This window comes from Watersipora subatra, chromosome 11, assembly GCF_963576615.1.
Source record: "Watersipora subatra chromosome 11, tzWatSuba1.1, whole genome shotgun sequence".
NCBI classification, from domain to species: domain Eukaryota; kingdom Metazoa; phylum Bryozoa; class Gymnolaemata; order Cheilostomatida; family Watersiporidae; genus Watersipora; species Watersipora subatra.
In genome coordinates this window covers 36,556,948-36,569,580 of record NC_088718.1, presented here as the reverse complement: position 1 = coordinate 36,569,580, position 12,633 = coordinate 36,556,948, and positions in this window count along the sequence as shown.

The window sequence follows — 12,633 nt, the reverse complement described above, 5'->3', positions numbered from 1 at the left end:
CAGAAAGCAACTTCTTTTTCTAATATCCAATTGTGACTAAGTACAAGCGAACACAGCTCTTGTTATAGCAAGTCTTTTAAAATTATTTTACACATATGCAATATTTTTAATTTTTTTGTTGCGGTGTAAACCTTGCTGTGAATAAAAAAGTTAATGAAATCAATTAAAATTTACTGTAATCACGAACCTTAAACCAAGTGTAAGCAATAAAAAGCTGTCGATACAAATCAATATTACCGCAGTTACTGAACTGTCATTTTAGTTTTAGAATGTAACAAAAACATCGTTTTTTGGATGAATACCAATGCCTATAAAAGGTTATGAAGAAATACAATAAAATTAGAAAATCAAGTTTAGTTTTATTATTTTGAAAAACTAAAGTATAGAGTTTAGAAAAGTATTGGAACAGAGATTAAGGCAATTACATGTATTTTACTGCTCGCATAACGCAAAATCCTCATAATGCAAAAATTCTCAGAAACAGTTATTTACATTGTGCAAATTTACATTACAATTTGCATTACTGCAAATTGTTTTGTATAAGAGATACGATTTTTGCTCATAGTTGGTTTTTCTGTAGATGAATAATGGTAATATAACAATGTATAACAAGATATAATGATGATATATGATAGCAGGAACGCACTGGAAAATATATGCAAAGCATCAAGAACTGTAGCAGATTTTGAGTTATTCTATAACAAAAAACATTGTGTATAAGCCTTTTATAATTCACCACCCGCTTGGTTATATGCCTAACAACCACTCTAAATGCAGCTAACATATTCTAAAAAAATTTTATACGTTTGTTGTCAATAAATATCTTTTAGATAAATAGCCCATAGATTTCATAATATTTAAAAGTGTTTTATTACAAGCGATGCCAACTGTAGAAATGTTGCTAAGCAGCCATTGTTGTTCTGACTGGCTATATAGCATCTACAACTTTGTAAATATTATAGATTGAAAGTTGGCCTAAAGTTTAGAAAACACTAGCATTGAGGCCAGTAATGCCTGAAATTTTTTTAATTTTCAATCCGACAGCCTTCAGGTGGGTGTTTGTAAAACCTATTAGTGCCTTAGAACTATTAAAACTTCAAAACAAATGCTTTGAAAGATCTGTAGCAGTCATTAAACAGAATTATACTCCGTAGACTGCTGACTCTAGCAGGATGAGTTAATTACATCCTTGCTTAAGAGCAAAAATAAACCACTTTCCAAAGTCAACACTTATTCTTAGCCTGTGCTCCCTTAGCAGCACCCACTGTAGATAAAGATACTTTGTTCTTAGGTTGTTCTTGATTGTTCAAATTGAGGTACTTGGTAAACATGTGTTAAACAAGTTGTAAACAAATGAGATGGCAGACACTGTCAAAGTATGTTTTATGCTTGGAGTCGTCATACATCAAGAGCTTTTTACCATGCGTTTAATTCACTAGCTACTCCACTTTGGCACTTTATTAGTTGTTTAGTTTATTAGTTACTTCACTTTAGCACTTTGTTATTTGTTGAGTTTAATAGCTACTCCACTTTGGCACTTTTTGGTTGTTTAGTGTACTAGCTACTCCACTTCGGTACTTTATCTATATCTGCAGGTTACTAGCTTCTCCAATTTTATGCCTTTCATTTGTTCAATTTACTAGCTACTCCACTTTAGTATTTTGTTTAAGTTTTTAATTGAGTAAATACTCTACTTTAATGCATTATTAGACTAAATTGAGTTATTGAATTGTCTACATCAGAAACCGTTATAACTATTCAAGTAATTTGGTCAAGTATAACCGGTATATTCTAGGGCTCAACATTTCTGCAAAGATGGCCTCAGTTGCAAGTCCTAAATGAAAGTACGCTCAACAATATTCCCAGACCTCTCCCATTGGATGACAATAATTAACTATATAATATGTGACCGCCCTTTGCAGAAGGTCAAAATAGCATTTCTCATTAAGGCAGCAATCTTGCACCATCTAAACTTTGAACATAGAATGTAGGATTTGACTCCCTGTAATTTCATTCGCGTCTTATTTCATTAAAATTTGAAAGCATGAAATCTTTCTATAAATGAATTAAAATTTCAAATGTGTTATCAACACACGTGTTGATTGAGAATTTGTGCTATCAGCCTGTATAATCAACAGTTTTTATTAATCGTTTGAAATGTTACTATGCAAGGGTTTTACGAGGCATCTAACATGAATTTGTTTTGTGAGACTGGTTGTGACATTAAAGCAGTTTCAATGAAATTGCAATCCTCCATTGCAGCTTCATTTAATTTTTGAGCACTTATTTCTAAAGTCAGCTTACAAAACAGGTATAAAAAATAAATAGTTTATGATGTAAAAAGTTATTCAAATCACAAAAAATACTTAGAAAAATTGAAAAGTTATTTTTATCGTAGGCTGCAGCAGTTCTCATTCATGCAGCCAAATCAACGAGCTCAAGTCAATTAGTTTTTTGTTGCTACGTGTAAGTGTAAGTGTGAGTATAAATGCAGATTTGAGTGTAAGTTTGAGTGTAGGTATAAGCATAGGTGTGAGTGTAGATGTGAGTGTAAATAAAAGTGTAAGTGTTTGGGTAGCGGCAAGTGTATCACTAGTGTTAGGAACATTTTTATCTTTGGGTGTAAATGTAGGAATAAATGTAGGTGTAGATGTAGGTTTAGGTGTAGGTCAGTAACTTTCAGTGCGCAAATTTTTTGGTCTACACTTTTTCATTACCGCACTCAGGATGTTGTAGCCTTAAGTTTTTAAAAGTCAAGCAGCTTAAAAAGATTTTAAGGTAACAACAGTTGCAAGTGCCCATATTTAATTACACGATAAATTAGTTCTAAAGGAAATCTCTAGAGAGCATAACTCCAAAGAAGGGTGCACAAGGTATTTTTTATGCACTCTGATTATTGATTAATTAGCCTTAAATATGTCAGCAAATAATTTTTTATTATTTTTGCATAATCTAAACAGTCTCACAGTAGTCTTCTGTATTTTTTAATTTTATAAAAGTTTTAACTCTATCAATTGATCTCAGGTGGTTTAGCTAAATTTTCATTTGACGCTTTTTTAATATTTTTAAATGCCTATTTCCGATGCATAAATTTCTAGATTAGTATCGTTACTGCAGCATAATTAGAAAGTTCTTGGCAGACATAAGTTATCTAACTAATATTTTCAACTAGCTGATTGACAAATATTGCACTTTGCATCTGAACGAGCAGACGAAAATTGTAAGCAGTTTTTAGTTGCCTGACAGAAAAAAGTGTTATAGTCATTGTAGAAAGATTTTTCTAAGTTTAAAATATTGATATACAGCGCGGTGAAAAAATTTACCTTGAAATACACAAGAAACTATGAGTTTAGGACAAAAGTTTCCCTGCTCAATCATTTGAATGGTTCCGGTGTTAATCTTTTGAATATTATTTCATCAATGTTTAGAAACCAATCTATACTATAGTAAAAACCATGTCTAAATTTTTTCCAGTCGAAGGTTGAAAAAAAGATTGCATCATGCAAGATTAGAACTCACAGAGTTCAGCTTTGTGGGCCAACACCCTAACACTTGTGCCGATCGGCCACCTTATCAGGTATTGAAATAATCGTATGTATTAAGTTATCACACCTGATAATTTCTCACAGCATTTGAGACTGCCAAGATACTAGTTTTTATGACTTGTTCTAAAATTGGTTTGGAATAACCAAAAAAAAGCTGTTTTGCTACACCAATGTCTACAACATTACATTTTTGGTAAATGAAATTTAACTAATGAAAATATCAAAAACACGACCAAACTAAAATGTTGCTTTGGTGGACTGCCTAAGTAAGCTATGATGTCTATTTCAGCTCATTAAATCAGCTCAGTAAAAAATAATATAAACTTTTACATTTTTCAAGCATCATCTATTCACCACGTGGAAAAGGTTGGTGACAAAAAATATTAATCAAAATTTTTTGTTTGCAAGTTTTTTGATAGTTTAGGGAAAATCTTTTGTAGTGTAAAACATTTAAAAAGTTCACAATGTAATGAACTGCAGAGTTGAAAATTACGATATTAGTAAAATAGACTTAATATCATTCAGCATAAACAAGCTCACTATGCCTTACTATTGTGTTTTTAAAAAATTTGGAACAATCGAAACCTAAAAGATGATATATTGTCTATGCTATGCTACGCTATAGTTCACTATACTACGCTATAGTACGCTACACTACGATATGCTACATTATGCTATACTATTTTGGACATCATAGTATTTGCTTTTTAGGAACATTAAAAAAATGTTTCAAATTTAATACTATTTTGAAACAGGCTTCACAATGAATCTTTTGCAAATTTTACACCAGTGTGAACGAGATCTTTTTTGTGCTGGGACCAGATCAAAGCTGTGATTGTTTGGATGCTGGCACTCTGGCACCGCAGGCACTCAAACTTGAAATAGTGTGCGACAAGTTTAAACTATGATATCAGACAGCTAAATTTGGAGTCTTCTGCTAAATTCAGTTAAATATTTACTTGAAACTGCTGTTTTGTATTGAATTGTGATTTTTCACGGAAGTACTCACTGCTTGTTGAACTATCTAAAATATAGATGTGCTTTTAGAAAGCTGCTTTGTAGCTGTTAAAAGTTGACTTGCAACAAAATTCACATTACATTCACCATACCATACTCTGCTGTGCTGTAGGTGCAAAATGTGTGGAGATGTGATTACAAGCTCTTAAAAGCTCAAAAACAAACAGTTAATCACCGCCATCACGAAACCGTCATAGATTGGAATCAGTTTATTTCTCTGGTATAGTAAATCCATTTGGTTATTGTTTTGACACGTGATGTTCTCATATGAATTAAAAGGCCAATAAAAAGTTCAATACAAAACTTCTCGTAGCACTAGTTTATGACAAACACTTCGGATTTTACCAAAGACCCCGTATCAAATATAGATGCTCGCTACTTTACAGTTTTGTTTCGGCTCGGTCTAATCGGCAAGTCGCAATCTGATCATAAGACCCAATACTTCGCAAATAACTTCTGCAGCACTTACCGATTATCACAGGTGACCAACAGGCTCGTCATGATTATCAGACAAGGATATGTACTCCTTCGAGCTAAGATTAAAAAATTAAACGAATTTTTACGGCAAGTTATAAGATATCATTGCTAAAAGTGACAGCATTACAATGACAATAAAACAGACGCGTAAGAACAATAGACATGGTTTTATTGAATGCTTGAAGTATATTTGTGAAAATATTTCGACGAATGAGGTTGCGTGAAAGTGTAAACAGAAGCCATCTTGTTCAACTACGTCCTATTTGAGCCGTTATGGAAAGAGATTCTAATCTACGACAGTTTCGTGATGGTGACAATTAACTGTTCGTTTTTGAGCTTTTAAAAGGTTGTAATTACATTTCCACATATTTTGCACCTACAACACAGCAAAGTAAGACATGGTGAATCTTTCGATACCAAATAACTGTAATGTGAATTTTGTTGCAAGTCAACCTTTAAGCATAACCAAGTTTTATAAGTTCTAAGAAGAGAGCTTCACACAGGTGTCTGCAAATGTTGGGTGAAAGGAGAGGCATTGCACTGGCGAAATGAAAGTGTTCAAGGTCTGTGGCTAATGGCTCAGAGATTGTGCTGCCTCGGCTCATGCCTTGCAAATTAAAACCCAAAATCCTCAGTCTTTTTTTCCCGTTTGACAATTATTTACTATAAAATGCAATGACAAATCTATCGTTCTTGAATGAGTGATTCAGTTGTGATTTTGATGTAACAATGAGAATTAAGCAAATGTGTTCCAAAAAAAACCAGATTCAAAGTTTAATTTGAGCTCATGTAGTTATACTTGCTGCAAACTCCAAACTTGCTCTTTAAAATGGATGCCGTGTTTCGGCTGTTAGTCAGTCATCTAGTAGACTGAAACTTCCATAATAATATGATAGAAATATTTTGATATATTGTATTGAAGCGTAATACTAAGCAGATGAAGTAATATAAAGCAGATTTATTAATCAGAAATATAATAAGAAAACTGAAGTGGAAAGTTTTAGACAGGCTCCATCCTGGTTCCTCTATCTATAAACTTTAAAACTAGCTGCACAGACACCATCTACGAATCAATTTACATCTATGTTAGTACAATGCTATAAATGCAATATGAGTTTACCTCAGCTATCTTCCTGTTGTCTTTAAAACTTTTGGAATAGTTTGACCTCAGTTCTGTTTATTCTTGGCCTTGACTTTATCTGAGCGCTAATAGCAGTGCATATATATGCATTTTTTTAGAGATAGCTAGAGAGCGAGAGAAAGGAAAGAGAGGGAGAGAGAGAAAAGGAGAGAGAGTAGGAGAGACTGGGAGAGAGGAGGAGAGAGGGAGAGAGAGAGAGAGAGAGAGAGAGAGAGAAAGGGAGAGAGAGGAAGAGAGAGGGTTAGAGAGGGAAAGAGGGAGAGAGGGAGAGAGGGAAAGAGGGAAAGAGGGAAAGAGGGAGAGAGGGAGAGAGGGAGAGAGGGAAAGAGGGAAAGAGGGAAAGAGGGAGAGAGGGAGAGAGTGACAGACGGAGAGAGGGAGGGACGGAGAGAGGGAGGGACGGAGAGAGGGAGGAATGGAGAGAGGGAGAGAGGGAAAGAGGGAAAGAGGGAGAGAGGGAGAGAGGGAGAGAGGGAAAGAGGGAAAGAGGGAAAGAGGGAGAGAGGGAGAGAGTGACAGACGGAGAGAGGGAGGGACGGAGAGAGGGAGGAACGGAGAGAGGGAGGGACGGAGAGAGGGAGAGACGGAGAGAGGGAGGGACGGAGAGAGGGAGGGACGGAGAGAGGGAGGGACGGAGAGAGGGAGGGACGGAGAGAGGGAGGGACGGAGAGAGGGAGAGAGGGAAAGAGGGAGAGAGGGAGAGAGGGACGGACGGAGAGAGGGAGGGACGGAGAGAGGGAGAGACGGAGAGAGGGAGAGACGGAGAGAGAGAGGGACGGAGAGAGGGAGAGATGGAGAGAGGGAGAGAGGAGAGAGGGAAAGAGGGAGAGAGGGAAAGAGGGAGAGAGGGAGAGAAGAAGAGAGGGAGAGAAGGAAAGAGGGAGAGAGGGAGAGAGGGAGAGAGGGAGAGAGGGAGAGAGGGAGAGAGGGAGAGAGGGAGAGAGGGAGAGAGGGAGAGAGGGAGAGAGGGAGAGAGGGAGAGAGGGAGAGAGGGAGAGAGGGAGAGAGGGAGAGAGGGAGAGAGGGAGAGAGGGAGAGAGGGAGAGAGGGAGAGAGGGAGAGAGGGAGAGAGGGAGAGAGGGAGAGAGGGAGAGAGGGACGGACGGAGAGAGGGAGGGACGGAGAGAGGGAGAGAGGGAAAGAGGGAGAGAGGGAGAGAGGGACGGACGGAGAGAGGGAGGGACGGAGAGAGGGAGAGACGGAGAGAGGGAGAGACGGAGAGAGAGAGGGACGGAGAGAGGGAGAGACGGAGAGAGGGAGAGAGGAGAGAGGCAAAGAGGGAGAGAGGGAAAGAGGGAGAGAGGGAGAGAAGAAGAGAGGGAGAGAAGGAAAGAGGGAGAGAGGGAGAGAGGGAGAGAGGGAGAGAGGGAGAGAGGGAGAGAGGGAGAGAGGGAGAGAGGGAGAGAGGGAGAGAGGGAGAGAGGGAAAGAGGGAAAGAGGGAAAGAGGGAAAGAGGGAAAGAGGGAAAGAGAGGAGAGAGTGACAGACGGAGAGAGGGAGGGACGAAGAGAGGGAGGAACGGAGAGAGGGAGGGACGGAGAGAGGGAGAGACGGAGAGAGGGAGGGACGGAGAGAGGGAGGGACGGAGAGAGGGAGGGACGGAGAGAGGGAGGGACGGAGAGAGGGAGGGACGGAGAGAGGGAGAGAGGGAAAGAGGGAGAGAGGGAGAGAGGGACGGACGGAGAGAGGGAGGGACGGAGAGAGGGAGAGACGGAGAGAGGGAGAGACGGAGAGAGAGAGGAACGGAGAGAGGGAGAGACGGAGAGAGGGAGAGAGGAGAGAGGGAAAGAGGGAGAGAGGGAAAGAGAGAGAGAGAGGGAGAGAAGAAGAGAGGGAGAGAAGGAAAGAGGGAGAGAGGGAGAGAGGGAGAGAGGGAGAGAGGGAGAGAGGGAGAGAGGGAGAGAGGGAGAGAGGGAGAGAGGGAGAGAGGGAGAGAGGGAGAGAGGGAGAGAGGGAGAGAGGGAGAGAGGGAGAGAGGGAGAGAGGGAGAGAGGGAGAGAGGGAGAGAGGGAGAGAGGGAGAGAGAACACAGTAATGATAAATGTCTTTTTTCATTTCGTCTGAATCAAACATTTTATAAGTTTGATCATTTAAACTAACCTGTGTTGTTTTTAATAAATTCTTAGTATTGTGTATGACAGCATACATAAAATGTTCCATTGTATGTTAAAACTGTGAACTCAACTTACCTACATTCACTGGACACAAGCTCTTTAGTTAGGAGTTTCATCATTGTATGTACATGTATCAGATCTCCCAATGTTTCTGAGTGTGCTGAATACAAAAAGCTATAAATTCAAATGAAGTTACTAACAAGCTGTAAAGCTGTGAAGAAAGCTTGAAAACAAATTTGTTTATCAGCGCAACAAACTAGGCAGTGTTTCTGGGTACAGTGAAGTTAAAATTAGTTACTGTATTCCGTTAAATTTATTTTGCTAAAATGTAAGCACAAAATCTTTCTCATAGAATAAAGAAAACAAAAACTGTCTATATATAAAAACTGTCTAATCCCTAACTTAGTTTGGTTTTCAGCAGACGTTGTTACTCATAAAAATTTAGCTTTAAGATGTGAATATGCCTAAACCAACTTACCTTAAAAGGAGTTTTTTCTCTTTGTTAGCTCAAAACGAGGTGCTATTCAACACTTACTGCTGGAAAAAATAGTTTGTTTTATTACGAATAGCAGTACCTTAACTGAATAGCTTGATATGAAAGCTAGAGAAAAACTTTAATGCAGTTGCACTCAAAATACCTGCACATCTTATTTCGATAGCCAAGGCAGATTTTGGCTCGGGCAATAATTTTTTCTATTGAGCTATAGCTGAGGTCTTAAAGGAGTGGGTGTCTATACAAAAACACGGGCTATGACACTAATTAGGTCAAAAAATCATTGAAGTCTGCCTAAGTAAGCTATGATGTCTATTTCAGCTCATTAAATCAGCTCAGTGGAAAATAATATAAACTTTTACATTTTTCAAGCATCATCTATTCACCATGTGGAAAAGGTTGGTGACAACAAATATGATTCAAAATTTTTTGTTTGCAAGTTTTCTGATAGTTTAGGAAAAATCTTTTGTAGCGTAGAACATTTAAAAAGTCCACAATGTAATGAACTGCAGAGTTGAAAATTACGATATTAGTAAAATAGACTTAATATCATTCGGCATAAACAAGCTCACTATGCCTTACTATTGTGTTTTTAAAAAAGTTGGAACAATCAAAACCTAAATGATGATATATTGTCTATGCTATGCTACGCTATAGTTCACTATACTACGCTATAGTACGCTACACTACGCTATGCTACATTATACTATATTACTTTGGACATCATAGTATTTGCTTTTTAGAAACATTAAAAAATGTTTCTAAAAAGCAAACTACTGGTTGTTACTACTTCGTCTAAATAGTAGACAATGAATGACATTGTGACAGCAAATATATAGAAGCTACTATCCTTTTAATCAAATTTTGTTGATAAAAAGTGATCTGTGAAATGTCAACTAAAGATTTTATTAACAATCAATCAATTTATTGCAAAATGCAAAGTAATATTTCTGTGAATTAGAAATGGTAAATAACATGTTTTTATAAACAATAGAAATAGAAATTAGAAGTTCAAACTAAAAATGCAAAAGTACATGGTACTGTTAGGTTAAAGTCAAAGTTAAGGTCAAGGCAACATCTGAAACTTCATTGATCTGCAAGCAAATAGCATTTACGTTTTATAATAGTGCTGTAAATATAGTACTTTGCTATATTATAATATATTGTATCACATTATATTCTATTTTGTAGCATTATATCATGATGTTTTACTATTTTGTATTATATAGTAATCTATTATATTACATTGTCACAAAGTGGTGATGCAATGTGACAGGTTCGAGATATCTGGTGTTGTGATTGTATCCTGATGTCTGCACAAGGCTAAGAGTTAAGACGTCCGGGTGTAATACTGCGGCTAACTATGTATAAGTAATATAGTGTCTATATAATAATATGCCGAGGATTGCTGTGAGATTATAAAATAATCCTTTATTGCTGACTTGTAGACATGTATAATGTAAACTGAATTCCCTTGAACTGCTGCAGTCAGGCTATTTATACCTCTTTACAATTATTCTAGAAACTTCCAGAAAATCCATTCAGGAAAAATATAGTAATAGAACAATGCTTCTAAATTTATGATCATGACCCATCAGCATATTGCGCAATAGCTATTGTCATGCTATAACTTTATTTATGATACTATATACAGCACTCAGAATCTGTGACAACTCCCCATTCAAGAGGAAATTTATAGTCAAATTTCCAGCATTAAGATTCTGAGTCTATTCTGCTCATGTAATCCGCTCTGACGTTGTCTTTCCCTTTGATCGATTCCACCGTCATGCGATAATCCTGCAGATATAGTGCCCATCTCATCACTCTGCTGTTCTCATACTTTGCTCGATTGATGTAGGTTAGTGGTTGGTGATCCGTTTGTAGTATGAACTCCACGCCGTAGAGATATGGTAGATATTTCTTTACAGCCCATCCAATTGCCAGGCATTCTTTCTCTATTGTTGAGTAATTCCTTTCACGGTCCAGTAGTTTTCTGCTAGCATAGCTGACAGGAAATAGCTTTCCATCATGTTCCTGTAGTAGTACAGCTCCGAGTCCAGTGTCCGACGCATCAGTCCTTAGGGTGAACTGCTTCGTTATGTCTGGTAGTTTCAGAACTGGTTTCTCGGTTATGGTCGCTCTTAATTTCCGGTATGCCTTCTCTTGCGCATCTGTCCAGATAACTTTATTAGGTTGTCCTTTTTTAGTCAAGTCCGACAGAGGACTTGCTATTGCCGCGTAATTTGGGACGAACTCTCGGTAGTAGCCCGTCAATCCTAGAAACGACCGTACTTGAGTCTTGGTCAGAGGCCTTGGAGCTTCAGTGATTTTCTCCACATTGTCTTCCATCGGTCTCAGTTCTCCCCGATCGATCTTGTGACTTAGGAACTCTATAGATGTTCCACCGAGGTAGCATTTCGTCGGTTTGATTGTGAGCTGTGCCTTGGCCAAACGAGTGAAGAGTTCTCTCAGTGTGTCCCTGTGATCCTCCCATTTGGCAGTGTGTACGATGATGTCATCGATGTAGTTGTCTACTCCTGGTAAATCCTTTAATAGCTTCTTCATGCCACGTACAAATGTTGCTCCAGAGTTGACCATCCCAAACGGCATCCTGATGAACTCGTATTGCCCATCTGGAGTGACAAATGCAGTCTTTGGTATGTCACTCTCCTCTACAGGAATTTGCCAGTAGCCCTTAGTTAGATCTACCTTTGAGAAGTAGTGATCACCGCTCATCTTCTGAAAGAGATCGCTTGCTGTTGTCATTGGCTCTGGATCGAACACAGTTATTTTGTTCAAGTTCCGGTAGTCAGCCCATAGTCGATTGGATCCATCAGGCTTTTTCACGAGTACGACTGGTGATGCATATAGAAAGTTCAATTCTCTGATGATCCCTGTGTTCAGCATATCTTTTATATCTTCTCTAAGTGATTCTCTCACCGCGTAAGGTAATGTGTAGGGTTTGGATTTGATAGGCTTATTACTGGTTAGAGTAATCGGATGTTTGATGAGATTGCAGTTTCCCGGTCTGTCTTTGAATATATCTGTGTAGTCCTTGACGATGTCCATGATCTGCTTTCTCTGCTCATCAGATATATTTTCTCCCATCTTCAGATCTTTCACAGTTCCGACTGACTTTCCCGAATACAACTCCACCAGTGTGCCTTCCTCTTCTTCTACTTCTCCGATACCAGCTACCTCAGTTATTTCCTTTTCACTATCTCTCACGTAGTATTTCTTCAGCATGTTAGCGTGGTAGGTTCGGCTTTTACCTTTGACCTGAACTCGGTATGCGTTTATCCCGACCTTCTCTTCTACGTTGTATGGTCCCTGCCAGTGCATTAGTAACTTGTTGTGGTTAGTAGGGAGCAGGATGAGAACTTTGTCACCTTTTTGAAATTCCTTTTTCTTTGCCTTCTTGTCGAAATAATGCTTGTACCTCTGCTTATTTCCTTCGAGCGCTTTCTGGGCCAACTCCATTGTATCTTCCAGCTTAGCACGCAGATCAAACACGTGTTGGTAGCTACTCTTGGTCTCTCCATCGGCATCATTCTGTGTCCATAGCTGTCGTAGAATATCCATCGGCCCTCATACTGTCCTTCCGTACAACAGCTCGAATGGTGAAAATCCAGTAGATTCCTGTGGGACCTCTCTGTAGGCAAATAGTGTCGGGTTTATGTATCTGTGTCACTACCTTGGCTCCTGATGGCATAACCTTTTTAGCATTGACTTCAGTGTGCCATTGAATCGCTCCACCAGTCCATTAGCCATAGCATGGTAGGGAGTTGTCGGCATCTGCTTCATGCCGAGTAGTCTGGCGAACTCCTCCATGTACTCAGATATGAA